This window comes from Mustelus asterias, chromosome 2 (genome assembly GCF_964213995.1).
Source record: "Mustelus asterias chromosome 2, sMusAst1.hap1.1, whole genome shotgun sequence".
Taxonomy (NCBI): domain Eukaryota; kingdom Metazoa; phylum Chordata; class Chondrichthyes; order Carcharhiniformes; family Triakidae; genus Mustelus; species Mustelus asterias.
In genome coordinates, this window is record NC_135802.1 from 154,601,771 (window position 1) to 154,617,320 (window position 15,550).

Below are 15,550 nucleotides of genomic sequence, written 5' to 3' on the forward strand. Positions count from 1 at the left end.
GTTTCGTTGTTATCTGATTAAAGCCTTCAGTTCTAAAGCCTTGTTTCCGGGTGCTCATTGAGGTGCATCACTAACAAAAGTGCTTCCACTTCACAACTGAGACTATCCCTGAGCTATGTCACCCACTCCAGCCCCAACTTGAGCTTTGAACCAGTGCAGGGACAAAGCTGCCCATGGCTGTCAAAGTCACTGTGACCCTTATCTCTGCTACAGGCTTCAGCGGGTGATACCAGCGATGTCTCCCAGGGCGTGATCCCAATATTAGGGGAGGAACGTACACCTCTTTCCCCATGGGCAGAGTGAGGCAGGATGAGTGTGGGCTAGGCTTTATCCAGATGGCAGATTTTCCCAGGGTTTAGAGTGCAGTCGACTGTGTTCACAGTGAGGGTGCCAAACGCGTATTTCTTTGCTAGAATTATTAAATTCGCAATGTATGACTGGATAGATTTGTCAGACTTTTGATTTGTGGTATTGAACGCATGTCTATCCAATATAACGGGCGGCACGGTGGCACAGTGATTAGTGTTGCTGCCTCACAGCGCCAGGGACCCGGGTTCGATTCCCGGCTTGGGTCACTTGAGTCACTGTCTGTGTGGGGTTTGCACGTTCTCCCCATGTCTGCGTGGGTTTCCACTTGGTGCTCTGGTTTCCTCCCACAGTCCAAAAAATGTGCTGGTCAGGTGGATTGGCCATGCTAAATTGTCCCTCAGTGTACCAGAACAGGCGCCGGAGTGTGGCAACTAGGGGATATTCACAGTAACTTCATTGCAGTGTTATTGTAAGGCTGCTTGTGACTAATAAATAAACCTTACTGTTCTTTGCTTTTTCGGCAATATTTCAGGATCTCCCTCCGTTTGAAAAACAAAAGACTGAAATTTCTCATCCATCTTGGAGCCTGCTAGATTTCAGAGAGTGTACCATCTTTGATTTGTCTGTAGATACGCCACTCTTTTTCAAATTTCGTCCAGTTGTCTGTGTCATTTTTGTCAAACACGAGCGGGTCGATGCGGCAAGGTTCCCGTGCCATTCTGCCAACTCCTGATACCATGTAGAAGTGCTGGGTCGCAATAACTGGCTAACAACAGTAAGATGTTTAGTAACAATAACAGATCAGCTCTTGCGTGCTTTGTCTCTGCGCGCGCTCTGGGAGAATTCACGCACTCCCCTCACCTTTTGTACCCACGTCATCCCAGTGTCTGCATGGCCACCCGGCCCACACACAGAGGGTCAGGCAGCATCAGTGAAGAGAGAAATGGAGTTAGCGTCTCAGGTTAATGACCCTTAATCTGATGCTGCCCGAGTATTTCCAGCATTTTACTAACTTCCGGAATTGTAGCAATCCTTCCTCCAGTGAAACGGAAACTGCTGTTAGGAGGCCTTTGCCAGCAGGAACTTTCATTACAGGTGCAGTTTCAGGCCACCCTTCAACATTAGCTGAGGCATCTCCTCAGGCAATGAGTTACCCTGAATTTTTTTTTTATACTTTTCCAATTCAATCAAATCAAATCCAATTCAGAGTCTCAACAAGTTGAGACATTTCCGATCCAGGCTGACAAGACAGGGCGAGCGACTAAACCACCCTGTCCTGGGCCTGATCTACATGAGTCAAGCTGATTGGAGAAGGGGGAGGATACTCCTCCAAGACTTGAGCTCATTTGCATCTTAGCCAAAAGGCCGAGATGCCGCTTTTAAAAATTGCTTCATATGAAACATATGAAGCCTCAGCGTAACCTCATGACCTCAACCAAGTGCAGATCCGATACTACACTTGATCTTAGCCAAAAGGCCGAGAAGCGATCCTGAATTACCCTGAATTATGTTCATGCTCATTCTCGCACGAGATCCATGCTAGTGCTTTCTTTTAGAGTATATGTAGATTGGTGCACATCGAAGTCAGCATGAGACTCTGCAGCTTCCATTATGTAGTATGAATGATAGTGAGATGGGAAATAGTGGATTGTTGGCATGAAGCCAAGAAACAGATTTATTCAAAGGATCACACTTTTATCCTGTCTGCTGAGGGTTTCCCGGTGTTGCATCCCTGTATTTTAATCTGCACTGCTGCCATCTCTTGCCGTGCCTGGCAATTTTCATCAGCTTGTGGTGAGCAAGCAGGACAGTCCCCCTTCTACAGGACATCTGCTTATAAGACTATAAGACCATAAGACATAGGAGCAGAATTAGGCCACTCGGCCCTCGAGTCTGCTCCGCCATTCAACCATGGTTGATATTTTTCTCATTCCCATTCTCCTGCCTTTTCCCCATAACCCCTGATCCCCTTATTAATCAAGAACCTATGTATCTCTGTCTTAAAGACACTCAATAACCTGGCCTCCACAGCCTTCTGCGGCAAAGAGTTCCACAGATTTATCACTCTCTGGTTGAAGAAATTCCTCTTCATCTCTGTTTTAAAGGATCGTCCCTTAAGTCTGAGGTTGTGCCCTCTGGTTCTAGTTTTTCCAACTAGTGGAAACATCCTCTCCATGTCCACTCTATCCAGGCCTCGCAGTATCTTGTAAGTTTCAATAAGATCCACCCTCTTCCTTCTAAACTCCAACGAGTACAGACCCAGAGTCCTCAACCATTCCTCATATGACAAGCTCTTCATTCCAGGGATCATTCTTGTGAATCTCCTCTGGACCCTTTCCAAGGACAGCACATCCTTCCTTAGATATGGGGCCCAAAACTGCTCACAATACTCCAAATGGGGTCTTACCAGAGCCTTATACTGCCTCAGAAGTACATCCCTGCTCTTGTATTCTAGCCCTCTCGATATTAATGCTAACATTGCATTTGTCTTCCTAACTGCCAACTGAACCTGCACGTTAACCTTAAGAGAACTTTGAACAATGACTCCCAAGTTCCTTTGTGTTTCTAATTTCCTAAGCATTTTCCCATTTAGAAAATAGTCTATGCCTCCATTCCTCCTTCCAAAATGCATAACCTCACACTTTTCCACATTGTATTCCATCTGCTCAATGGTCACATTATCACAGCAGGGTGCCCTGAGGTTCCATCTGAGCAAGATGGGATGCACATTATAGAGAAAGGTTTCCTCAGCTTACCAGTGGGCATCAGCAGTACAGGAAATGTTTTTGGGCAGGAAATATCAGGTGGTATTGAATCTCTATCTGGAACAAAGAACAAAGAAAATTACAGCACAGGAACAGGCCCTTCGACCCTCCAAGCCTGCACCAACCATGCTGCCCGACTTAACTAAAACCCCCTACCCTTCCGGGAACCATATCCCTCTATTCCCATCCTACTCATGTACTGGCCAAGACGCCCCTTAAAAGTCACTACCGTATCCGCTTCCACTGCCTCCCCCAGCAACGAGTTCCAGGCACCCACTACTCTCTGTGTAAAAAACCTGCCTCGTATATCTCCTTTAAACCTTGCCCCTCGCACCTTAAACCTGTGCCCCCTCGTAATTTCCTCAAACTTTTTGAGTTGATCCTCGGTCCACCAAGGCATTTGTCAAATTGTGGGTTGGAATGCAGCACCTCTGAGCTTCCTATCTTTAAATCTTGTTAATTTAGGCAGATTTATGAGGCAAGTGTTGGCCTTGGCAGAAATGCCCCCATCCCATGAAGAAAATAGAAGTAAAAGTGAGAAAAATCTGACAGGAAGGGCTGAATTATTCTGGGAATGCCCAAGTTCCATTGCTGTGGCCAAAAGTGAGAGCCAGCGGCAATCCAGCAGATGGGGGGATCCTGGGACAGGATTCTGCTGAGAACAATCAATCACCATCCAATTTGTGGCCCGTCCCCTAGATCTGCAGGCCCAATTAGAGGGCCGGCAGCGCCACCACTAGTGGTCGCCCTTACTGGGGCTGCAGCTCCAGAATGAGGGTGCCTCAATGGTGAAGCAATTTAGTGTGGCCAATCTACCTAACCTGCACATCTTTGGACTGTGGGAGGAAGCTGGAGCACCCGGAGGAAACCCACACAGACACGGGGAGAATGTGCAAACTCCACCCAGACAGTGACCCAAGCCGGGAATCGGACCCGGGTCCCTGGAGCTGTGAGGCCGCAGTGCCAACAACTGTGCCACCGTGCCGCCCTGGTGATTATCACATTGCTCTTTGTGGGATCTTGCTGTGTGGAAATTGGCTTCTGCATTTCCTACATTACAACAGTGACCATACAACCTCAGAGCAATCTAATCGATGGATCAGTCAAAGTCATGAGCTTCCAGCTCCAACCCTGAGTGGTTGGGTGGAACCCTGATGCCCTGTTTAATCACACAAGTGTTGGATGTGATTGTTGAAGATTCATGCTCGGGATTCCTTTTCGCGCAGGCCAGGCTGTAATCTGCTGCTGGGATTGAAATATCAAATCGGACACAAGGGAGCAGAACCCACCCAGGCTGAGGATCTCACCCCCCACCCCTACCTTGGGGGCAGTACTGGGGTCGTGTTGTTGGAGTGAGGTTTGGGGAGAGCAGCACGGTGGCACAGTGGTTGGCACTGCCTGCCTCACAGCGCCAGGGACCCGGGTTTAATTCCGGCCTCGGGTCACTGTCTGTGTGGAGTTTGCACATTCTGCCCATGTCTGCGTGGGTTTCCTCCGGGTGCTCCAGTTTCATCCCACAGTCCAAAGATATGCGGGTTAGGTGGGTTGGCCATGCTAAATTGACCCTAGTGTCAAGGGGATTGATGTGGAGATGCCGGCGTTGGACTGGGTTGGGCACAGTAAGAAGTCTTACAACACCAGGTTAAAGTCCAACAAGTTTATTTGGTAGCACAAGCTTTCGGAGCACTGCTCCTTCATCAGGTGAATGGAGAGTTGGGTTCACAAACAGGGCATATATAGACACGAGGGATTAGCAGGGTAAATATGTGGGGTTATGGGGATAGGGCCTGGGTGGAATTGTGGTCGATGGGTCGAATGGCCTCCTTCTGCACTGTAGGGATTCTGTGATTCTACTTCACAAATGACTTCATCTGTGATGTCATGAGGTTGTGAAATGAGTGATATAAATGCAAGATTTTTTTTCTTTTATCTGTCACTCAGTCTGTGGGATGGGTGTGCCAGTTAGTGGGTGGATACTGGGAAGGGAGGCTGGAATGTGTGCTGAGCCATTGAGGAAGTCAGTCCTCCAAAGGCTGTCTCCCCTAGGGTAGGAAACAACATAAAGCATTGTGTTTTCTATTGTGTGTGATCAGAGGGACAGTGTCAGCAACAACTGGGATTAGCAATAATTTTCTCACATTCTTGCTGGACACTCATTCAGGAATTACTGGAAAAAAGGGGAGAAATGCTGAAACGACACATTCTCCAAGCCTGGCCCAGGGTGGGTGGGGCGGGGGAGGGGGGGGGGGGCTAGTGGATGATAAATGGTTCGATTGTATAAAAGATCGTCAATGAGGAAATGCAAGATTTAAAGAGCAATGCAAAGGGTTCAGAGGGCACTAAGGTACGGACGGGTTGAGGCCTACGCAAAGAAAAAGCCAAGGAACCGTGGGAAATTGGCACAAATGAAAAAATTCCGTAAGATCTGAAAAGAAAACAGAAAAATGCTGGCAAGTCATCCATCAGTGTCAAAGCTTAAAAAGAGGAAAACTCCACGAGTGCAGACTTAACCACAACATCTTGCATTTATATAGAATCCTACAGTGCAGAAGGAGGCCATTCGGCCCATCGAGTCCACACCGACCACAATCCCATGCAGGCCCTATCCCCTTAACCCCATGCGTTTACCCTAGCTCGTCCCCCTGACATTAAGGGGCAATTTAGCATGGCCAATCCACCTAACTTGCACATCTTTGGACTGTGGGAGGAAACCGGAGCACCCGGAGGAAAGCCACGCAGACACGAGGAGAATGTGCAGACTCCGCACAGATAGTGACCCAAGCTGGGAATCGAACCTGGGTCCCTGGCGCTGTGAGGCAGCAGTGCTAACCACTGCGCCGCCCCTTTAACTTCAGCAACTTAAAAATGTTTTAAAACATCTCCAGGCGCTTCACAGCTATAATTATCAAGCAACATTTGACACCAAATCTCCAACAGGAAATATTAGGACAGATGAATAAAAGTCAATCAAAGAGATCGGTCTTAACATGTGTCTTTAAGGAAGAGAGGGAGGCGGAACATTGGAGACATTTAAGGAGGGAATTCCAGAGCTTGGGATCTTGGCAGCCAATGGTGGAGTGATTAATCATCAAGGGCTCTGTTTTTCTGTCAAAGTATCTACACCTAAAACAGAAACCTAGCTCCCCTCTCCCAGACAACTCTAGACAGTCTCCATATGATTGGCACTTCATACTGTGGAGGAATTGGAGGGTACGATTATGGTCTTACGGTGCTAAGAAGGCAATATTCAGACCTGAGGGCTCCAGGATCCAGCGGAAAGCTGGAACACCGTTCTTGAGGCTTGCACTGAGCCAAGTAGGGCAGGAGGCTAAAGACAGAGGGTCTATCCTGAATAAAATGTTTGCTTCCCTGGTAATCTTTAACCCTGAGTCCAAACATTAACTTGTCTTTCCTCTTTCCAGACGCTGACTGACTTGCCGTGTATTTAATTTCAGATTTGCAGATTTTACATTTAAATGAAGCCGCTGAACCTCAGTAAGATTCGCCAATCGAATACATATTTAAACAGAACTCAGAAACCACCAATGTTTGAATTAGACGGCCCATCCTTAGTGGCCTAGGTTTTCCTCTCTGGGAGTGTTCCCTCTCTCTGCACCCTCTCCTTTCCTTCTCTATGAATGGTATGCTTTGACTGTATAGCGCGCAAGAAACAATTACTTTTCACTGTATACTAAGACATGTGACAATAATAAATCAAATCAAATCAAATTGTGACAGTTTAAATGTGCTCGATCAGGACTTCCGCCTGCTATAACTGATACTCCTGGTCTAATTTAAATACTTTAGGCGAACTATGAACAGTTCCTGTGTATTCTGGGAATGTATTTGGGAAAGAGAAGGGAAGGTGTGGACGATTCCTGGAGCTCCAAGACCAGGCACCGGATAATCAGGAAATGCTGGAAAATCTCAGCAAATCCTGACAGCATCTGCGGAGAGTGAATAGAGCCAACGTTTCGAGTCAGGGTCATCTAGACTCGAAATATTCACATCTGGATCGTCCAGACTCGAAACATTCACATCTGGATCGTCCAGACTCGAAACATTCACATCTGGATCGTCCAGACTCGAAACATTCACATCTGGATCGTCCAGACTCGAAACATTCACATCTGGATCGTCCAGACTCAAAACATTCACATCTGGATCGTCCAGACTCAAAACATTCACATCTGGATCGTCCCGACTTGAAATGTTGGCTCTATTCTCTCTCCACAGATGCTGCCAGACCTGCTGAGATTTTCCAGTATTTTCTGTTCTTGTTTCAGATTCCAGCATCCGCGGCCATTTGCTTTTATTATGGCCAAGTCATCAGGGTTGCCAACTCTCCAGGATTGGCCTGGAGTCTCCAGGAATTGTAGATCAACCTCCAGGACACTGCTGTGTGCGACCCTGGAAAAAAATCATCAGGACATTAAAAGAAGATAGTCTTTTTTTAAATTTTCTTTTAATTTTTCTCTTTAACCAGATACAAAAATATGGAAAAGGGGGAGAGTCAGTTGTTTCTGTGGTGTAGTGGTTATCACATTCACTGAACACGCGAAAGGCCCCCGGTACAAAACTGGGCAGAAACACGACATGGTATTCATTGAGTTTAACGGATGTTTGGGGCGGCACGGTAGCACAGTGGTTAGCACTGCTGCCTCACAGCGCCAGGGACCTAGCTTCGATTCCTGGCTTGGGTCACTGTCTGTGTGGAGTCTGCACATTCTCCCCGTGTCTGCGTGGGTTTCCTCCGGGTGCTCCGGTTTCCTCCCACAGTCCAAAGGTGTGTGGGTTATGTTGATTGGCTATGCTAAATTGCCCCTTAGTGTCCTGGAATGTGTAGGTTATAAGGATTAGTAGGGTAAAAAAGTGGGGTTATAGGGGTAGGGCCCGGGTGGGACTGCTGTTGGTGCAGATATGATGGGCCGAATGGCCTGCTTCTGTACTGTAGGGATTCTGTGAGAAAGGACTATTTGGCTGACAGTCACGCAAGATCCAATTGGGTTATGAGTCTTTTTGCTTTCCCTCTGGGGTAGGCAGTACGTCACAAGGACGGATGAGTTGGCTGAGGAATGGTTGAAGTGTGGAGGCAAGGCAGGTGAAGAAACCCCCAGGAAAATCCATGTTCAAAAGCCAGGCAAAAGTCCTGACTCTGACAGGTCCTTTGTGCCACAAATAAATCACTCGGCAATCAACCACAATTCATATGAGCTGTTTTTAATTTTTTAAAATGCATGTGCTTACAAATGTTCTTTAAATACAGCGTTGCTATTGTAACACTGGCAGAAAAGATGATATGTAATGTGATTACTGCCTCATGTGGTTACTCCCTGGGTCCAAAGGAGAAGGATGTTAAAGCAGAGTAGACAGAGAACTAGCGGGAGAGGTCCCAAATGCCAACGTTCCAATCCTGGCCACCAACGTTGGGCTGGAAAATTGATCTCACTTCAGAGGACAAATCTCCGCGTACCAAAGCAAGCTGGGAGCGAACTTTCCTTATTACCCGGGTGCGTTGTCACACTGAAAGGAAACCAAGATAATGAAAAACAGAAAGTTCTGGAAACTCTCAGCAAGTCTGGCAGCGTCTGTGGAGAGAGAAAAAAAGAGTTAACGCTTAACATATTTAACAATGCAGATGTTTTTGGAACGGAAGGGAGGGAAAATGTTTAAAATTTATTTATTAGTGTCGCAAGTAGGTTACATTAACACTGCAATGAAGTTACTGCAAAAATCCCCTAGTCGCCACACTCCGGCGCCTGTTCGGGTACACTGAGGGAGGATTTAACACCTAACCAGCACGTCTTTCAGACTGTGGGAGGAAAACCAGGGCACCTGGAGGAAGACCCCACAGACATTGGGAGGACCTGGGTGTCCTTGTGCAGGAATCTCGAGGAGTTGGTTTGCAGGTGCAGCAGGTAATTAAGGAGGCAAATGGAATTTTGTCCTTCATTGTTAGAGGGATGGAGTTTAAAAACAGCGAGATTATGTTGCAGCTGTATAAGGTGCTGGTGAGGCCACACCTGGAGTACTGTGTACAGTTTTGGTCTCCTTACTTGAGAAAGGATATACTGGCACTGGAGGGGGTGCAGAGGAGATTCACTAGGTTGACTCTGAAGTTGAGAGGGTTGGCTTATGAGGAGAGACTGAGTAGACTGGGGCTATATTCATTGGAATTCAGAAGAATGAGGGGAGATCTTATAGAAACATATAAGATTATGAAGGGAATAGATAAGATAGAAGCAGGGAAGTTGTTTCCACTGGCAGGTGAAACTAGAACTAGGGGGCATAGCCTCAAAATAAGGGGAAGCAGATTTAGGACTGAGTTGAGGAGGAACTTCTTCACACAAAGGGTTGTGAATCTATGGAATTCCCTGTCTGGTCAAGCAGTTGAGGCTACCTCATTGAATGTTTTTAAGGCAAGGATAGATGGATTTTTGAACAGTAAAGGAATTAAGGGTTATGGTGAGCGGGCGGGTAAGTGGAGCTGAATCCACAAAAAGATCAGCCATGATCTTATTGAATGGCGGAGCAGGCTCGAGGGGCCAGATGGCCTACTCCTGCTCCTGGTTCTTAAGTTCTTATGTTCTTGAACGTGCAGACTCCACACAGACAGCAACCCAAGCTGGGAATATGAACCCAGGTCCCTGGCGCTGTGAGGCAGCAGTGCTAACCACTGTGCCAACGTGGTTTCCTTCCAAAGGGCCTCCTTCTGCGCTGTAACAATTCTGTGATTATGTGATATTTGGTAGCAAATACCATAAGCTTTCGGAGCAATGCTCCTTCGTCAGATGGAGTGGTGACCACTCCATCTGACGAAGGAGCATTGCTCCGAAAGCTTATGGTATTTGCTACCAAATAAACCTGTTGGACTTTAACCTGGTGTTGTGAGACTTCTTACTGTGCTTACCCCAGTCCAACGCCGGCATCTCCACATCATTATGTGATATCCCAGACAAAGCTTTCAATATTGTCCACTATGTTGTACTCACCTCTAGGTCAATTCAACACTGCCTCTGGTTTGACTGATAGAATGTACAGAGTTAACTAATTCTATTGTGGAAATTAACACACGTAATAACGTATCTTCCTCTCTTGATGAGAAACCCCAGCAATTCCGGCATGGGAAAATCTCAGTTGAATTTTTGGTTGTTTTGAAAGCCTTGCCTTTCGGGAAGCCATACTTGACAGGCACTGTTTTTAATAACTGTTTCAAATATTTCATTTTGATGTTTTCTTCCAGAAGCTGGTCTCTGTTAGAAGATACATTTTTGTGGTGGAGTCTGTTCGAGTCAAGACATTCGGCAACTTTTCTCACCCATCTGTGGATAAAACGAGGGGATGTGTGCTCATGGTGGCTGATGTGAATGTTCACCAGACTGCGCCCATTAGTAAATCATTTCAAAAGGATTAACAGAAAAATGTGCAGTTGACACAACGAGTTCGCTGGTATTAATCCAATATTAGAAAGATATATGCTCATATTGAAATTGGAGGGAGTGAGAAGGGTATGAAGACTTTCTGCTTTCCCCTTCATAAGAAGGGCTCAGCTCTGACAAGGCAGGATTTGTGCATAATCCAGAGATCATAGAATCCCTGCAGGGCAGAAGGAGGCCAATCGGCCCATTGAGTTTGCATCGATCCACCATTTTTAATCTTACCCAGGCCCTATTCCCGTAGCCCCACGTATTTATCCCACTAAACCCCCTAACCTACACATCTTGGGACACTAAGGGGCAATTTAGCATGACCAATCCACCTAACCTGCACACCTTTGGAGTGAGGCCCTGAAACGCAACACTTATATTTGAGACGCGGGTTCCTTGGTCTCTGCTGGAGAATTGTACAAGTTCAGGAGAGGTCTCGTTTAGAAAAATAAATTGCTTGTTGAAAAAATGAATGCTTAAAAACACTCCCAAAGCACGTACCGCTTACCCAAGCACCTCGTTTCACACAGCCCAGCTTCTGTTGACCTCTCAATATTTGTATTTTCTTTATTCTTTCCCTGGATGTGGGTGTGGCTGACAAGACCAGCATCTGTTGCTAATAGTCCTTGAGTTGAGCGGCTTGCTTCAGACAGCAATAAAGAATCAACTATATTGCTCTGGATCCCAACTCACATGTGAGGATGGCTGATTTCCTTCCCTAAATGGCATTAGTGAACCAAATAGATTCTTGTAACAATTTATACTCATCATAACAGAGGCTAGTTTTCAACTGCAGATTTATGAACTGAATTTAAATTCCACCTGTTGCCATCGTGGGATTCGAACCTGTGCCTGACACTGGCCCAGCTGGATCTGCTGGATAGCTAATCCAGTAACATTTTGGATGGCAGAGTGGCACAGTGATTAGCACTGCTGCCTCACAGTGCCAGGTTCGATTCCCGGCTTGGGTCACTGTCTGTGTGGAGTCTGCACATTCTCCCCGTGTCTGCGTGGGTTTCCTCCGGGCGCTCCAGTTTCCTCCCACAGTCCAAAGACGTGCAGGTTAGGTGGATTGGCCATGCTAAATTGCCCCTTAGTGTCAGGGGGATTAGCAGAGTAGCTACATGGGGTTATAAGAATAGGGCCTGGGTGGGACTGTTGCCGGTGCAGGTTCGATGGGCCGAATGGCCTCCTCCTGCACTGTAGGATTCTATGATTCTAGGATTCTATGATTACCACTACATTATCGTCTTTCCCCTTTACTGGACGATGGGGGCAAACAGACTGCACTCAGCATTGCAAGACACAGCAGACACAGTTCTGTACAAAGGGCTAGCCAAGAGAAAGAGCAGGGAGGCAGCAACAGAGCAGAGTGCCCGCCTCAGCTCATAGCGCCAGGGACCCGGGTTCGATTCCCAGCTTGGGTCACTGTCTGTGCAGAGTCTGCACGTTCTCCCTGTGTCTGCGTGGGTTTCCTCCGGGTGCTCTGGTTTCCTCCCACAGTCCGAAAGACGTACTGGTTAGGTGCATTGGCCATGCTAAATTCATCCTCAGTGTCCCCGAACAGGTGGCGACTAGGGGATTTTCACAGTAACTTAATTGCAGTGTTAATGCAAGCCTACTTGTGACACTAATAAATAAACTTTTAAAAGTTTATTTTTAAAGTTTTGAAAGACTCAGGTCTTTCAATTTTTTGCTAGTATAAATACATTTTGGGAGCAAGAAGAGGGAGGTTTCTTATTGTTTGAAGGATACAAGCCTAGGTGGGGTAACAAAACAAAAGGAGGGCAAATATAACAATCACTGAAGATTGCATGCTAGGTCAACAAGGTCATTAAAATGGCTAACCAAGCAATAGATTTTATTTCTAGAAGGATAAAATTGAGAAGTAAGGAAGTTACACTATACTTGTATCAAACCTTGGTTAGACCACACCGTGTAATGTTTGTACTTCTGGTCATCAGAGGTTATTCAATGAGGCCCATCTCCTCAACCTTACCCCATGCCTGAGATGTGGTGATTCTCAGGTTAAATCACCACCAGTCAGCTCTCCCCCTCAAAGGGGGAGCAGCTTTTGGCCACGTGGGTCTATGGCGACTTTATTATACAAAAGATATAGTTTAAAGTTTTAAGGTTTATTTATTAGTGTCACAAGTAGTCTTACTTTAACATTGCAATGCAATTACTGTGAAAATCCCCTAGTTGCCACACTCCGGCGCCTGTTCGGATACGCTGAGGGAGAATTTAGCATGGCCAATCCACCTAACCAGCACGTCTTTCGGACTGCAGGAGGAAACCGGAACACCCGGAGGAAACCCACGCAGACACGGGGAGAATGTGCAAACTCCACGCAGACAGTGACCCAAGCCAGGAATCAAATCCAGGTCGCTGGCGCTGTGAGGCAGCAGTGCTAACCACTGTGCCGCTTGATAGGGGCACTGGATAGAGTGCAGAAGTTTACAAGGATGATCGCAGAAATGCCTGGGTATACAAATCAGGAAAGGATTTCTCTTGGAAGGTTGACCTAATAGAGGTCTTCAAAATTATGAAAGGTCCTGATGCAGTGGATACAGAGACAATGTTTTCTCTTATGGAGAATAGCCTAACCAGGGGTCATCAATACAATATAGGCATCAAAAGATCAAATAGGGAATTGAGAAGAAACTTCTTTACTCAGAGAGTGGTGAGAATGTGGAACTCGCGACCACAGTGAGTGGTTGAAGTAAATGCAGTTAAGGAGAAGCTAGAAAAACAGAAGAAGGAAGGAGGAACAGAGGGTTATTTTGGTAGATTTAGATGAGGACAGATGGGCTCAAATGGAGCAGAAACACTGACTTTGACTGGTTGGGCCAAAGGGCCTGTTTCTGTGGCGGACAGTCCAAAGATGTGTGGGTTAGATTGATTGGTCATGCTAAATTAACCCTAGTGTCAGGGGAATTAGCAGGGTAAATATAGAATCATAGAATCCCTACAGTGTAAAAGGAGGCCATTCGGCCCATCGAGTCTGTACCGATCACAATCACACCCAGGCCCTATTTCCATAACCCCACATATTTACCCTGCTAATCTGCCCGACACTAGGATCAATTTAGCATGGCTAATCAACCTAATCCGCACATCTTTGGACTGTGGGAGGAAACCGGAGCACCCGGAGGAAACCCACGCAGACACGGGGAGAATGCACAAACTCCAAAGGGGGTTACAGGATTAGGGTCTAAGTGGGATTGTGTTCAGTGCAGACTTGATGGGCCGAATGGCCTCCTCCTGCACTGTTGGGATTCTATGATTCTGTACGCTGTGTAATCCTATTGTTGAGTTCTCACTCTGCTGTTTTTTTCACCAGTCATTTTGTTTCTTATTTTTATTTTAAGCTCCATACTAATCAAAACAATGTTTAGACGGGAGCAAAGGAAGGAAATGTGATATACGAACAAAACATAAATCGCAATGCTAACGCGACACATCCACTTTGGCAAAATCAGCGTGAAATCTGATTGATAAAAAATGGGCTGAAAGGAGCAGGGCTTGTGGATTCCATTGCATCAAAGTCAGAGAAGGATGATTTAAGCCAATCAGGCCAAGCTGATATTTATTAGACTTCTCCTGGAAGCACAATGTAAAATAATTGAACAACGCGGACCAGAATCAATCCTCAAGTACCTTTACTGTGTTTTAACTGAATGATTACATAACAAACTACTGTAATTGTCTGCCACTTAATGTTCACCTTCGATTACCCCATCACTCCCCCCTCCCCAAAAAACCCCAATACCAACAAATGTGGACAAATTGTATCATGTGTTATATGTAATGACTTCAATCAGGCCTTTGAGGTTGACTTATTGGAGTATGAACTCCTTTGGATCCAATTGATGGGCTAATCAAGGAGTGTCAGTCCCTCTGACACCCCTGTGCTTGTACTTAACTGGGAGTGTCAGTTCCTCTGACACCCCTGTGCTTGTACTTAACTGGGAGTGTCAGTTCCTCTGACACCCCTGGAGGAAGACTGCTGACTGCGAGCACTCTGTGCTGCTGTTAGAGTTTGTAAATAAAGGGATTTTGGTGAAGGGACTTCTGCCTCCGAAGACTCCGCCCCCCGCCATGGAATCGGAGCGGGCGAGGGGCGGACAATGGAAATGTCCATTGACCTCGGGCGGGGATTTCCGGTTTCGCGCGAGCAAGGCCATAAAATCCCGCCCACTGTATCTTATACAGAGCGGCAAAGTTTCAAAAGCAAATGCTATGGATGCTGGAAAACTGAAACATAAAATCCTGGTAACATTCAGCAGGAAAGGCAGCATCTGGGGAGAGAGAAGCAGAGTCAACAGGTGGAATTTTCCTGTCCCGCCCGCCACGGGAATTGTTGTGGGCGGGATACGGACCATGAAAAGGTCCGTTGACCTCTAGGGGATTTTCCGGCTTTGGGGCGAGCGCGGCTGGAAAATCCCACCCCACATTTCAGGTCAATGACCCCTTGAAGAGGTTAGAATACCGTGTGCAGCAGAATTCCCCTCTGAATTGTGTGCAGTCGAGTTCCCCAGGGAAGTCGCTGTGAAAGTGTTTCTGTGTATGTGAGGGGGGGTGGAAGGGGTCAGGGCGAAGTGTATGAAATACAGATCAGGCGCAGTGGAAACCATGCTGGGAGAGGAAGAAGGAAGACATATCGAAAGCAGCACTATAGCTTGCATCGTCTCCATTCCTCAGGCAAGCTGAATTAATTTGTAAAGAGTCTCAGCGTTCTCAACTTAGAGAAAAAAGGAGGAACCAAGCAGCATTTGTACTCCAACTCATTAATGAGTCATCCATACTGGAGGCATGTGCCCATGAATGGTGAATTAGGAAAGGGGTCAGGTGTGACTGTGATGGTCCCTACAGTACATAGTCCACTCACCCTGACTGACAAAGTAAAATTATGAAGAGGAAGTTTTGTGAAGGTTCCTCAAGCAACATCTGTCTGTGTCTATATTCTCTGGACTTCAGAAGAATGAAGTGATCTCATTGAAACAAAACGATTCTGAAGGAACTTGACAGAATAGACACTGAGAGGTT

General features: G+C 46.5%; 1 pseudogene; it reads right to left on the minus strand.

Annotated features, from left to right (window-relative positions):
• Positions 1 to 1,668: 1,668 nt before the first annotated feature.
• On the minus strand, positions 1,669 to 1,798 carry LOC144482059 (U2 spliceosomal RNA; annotated as a pseudogene).
• Between the last annotated feature and the right edge of the window lie 13,752 nt (positions 1,799 to 15,550).